Genomic DNA, 1127 nt, shown 5'->3' with positions numbered 1-1127 from the left:
GTGGGGAGCCGCTGGGGGAGGAGGTGGGTTCCTCCCAATTTTCAATTTTTTAAAGCCCAGGTGTGACATCACCTCTGGCTGTGACATCGCTTCTGGGGCAACATTTTGAGCTTGGCACCGGGCTACAAAATCATTAGCTACACCACTGATCTGGAGCACCTTACCTAGAGCCCCTTATCTTCCGATGCACCCATTCTGTTTTAAACAAGCATGCTGGGAGAGTCAGGTATGGGGTAAAGCCACCAGATCACTTTGCCTCTTCCCCCCACCCCATCCACACCAGATAAGGAAGAGGTGGGGATAGTAGTGGTGGAACTGGACTACTTCAATTGATAGCTTCAATTGAGCCTGCATTAAAGTTGTTGTACCAGTCTCCCACTTCTAGTGTGTTTGATAACTTGAATCACTAAGGGCCCAATCCTATCCAACTTTCCAGTGCCGGTGCAGCTACGTCAACAAGCATGTGCTGCATCCTGCAGTGGGGGGATGGCTTCCTCAAGGTAAGGAAATGCTTTTTCCCTTACCTTGGTGTTGCATTGCCCTTATCTCGGTGATGGAAAGTTGGATAGGATTGGGCTCTCACTTTGCTTCTGCTCTGTGAGTTGGGCTCTGCTTGCATGCCACTTCTCTTGGTAAGATCCACATCCTCCACCTCTTTTGTCTGAGGCCTACTGATGACTGACTGGTTCACAAAGTTACTTGGTCCTGATTTTGAAATCTTTTGTTGTCTCTTTCCCTTCTTTCCTCAGTCATGGTCCTCTGTCTGTGAGAGCTTCATAGGATCTCTCTTCCACCACACCATCAACAATGGCCTGCTGCTATTCTTTTGTATGCAGACTTCCTGGTTGTACCCAAACCATTTTTCCCTTTGCGCAGTGACCTCAGGTTGTGGCTCCTTTGTTATACTGTGATATTTGTTGAGATTATTGTTGTCTCAGCTGCTTCTGTATACTCTCACCCCACCCTCGCTGGAGTTGCAGCAAGCAGGACCTCAGTGATAATGCGGTTTTTGTTCTTCATCCTGTTTGTCCTTGAGGCTATCTATTCCTTGAAAGGGTATGTTGTGATGTTTGAGTGAAGCCAGGTATGGGACCCCTGAAGACTTTTCTTTTTGGCCTTCAATAAGA

Source organism: Tiliqua scincoides, chromosome 1 (genome assembly GCF_035046505.1).
Source record: "Tiliqua scincoides isolate rTilSci1 chromosome 1, rTilSci1.hap2, whole genome shotgun sequence".
Classification (NCBI taxonomy): domain Eukaryota; kingdom Metazoa; phylum Chordata; class Lepidosauria; order Squamata; family Scincidae; genus Tiliqua; species Tiliqua scincoides.
The sequence above is the reverse complement of the archived record's forward strand: the minus strand, read 5'-3'. Positions refer to the sequence as shown.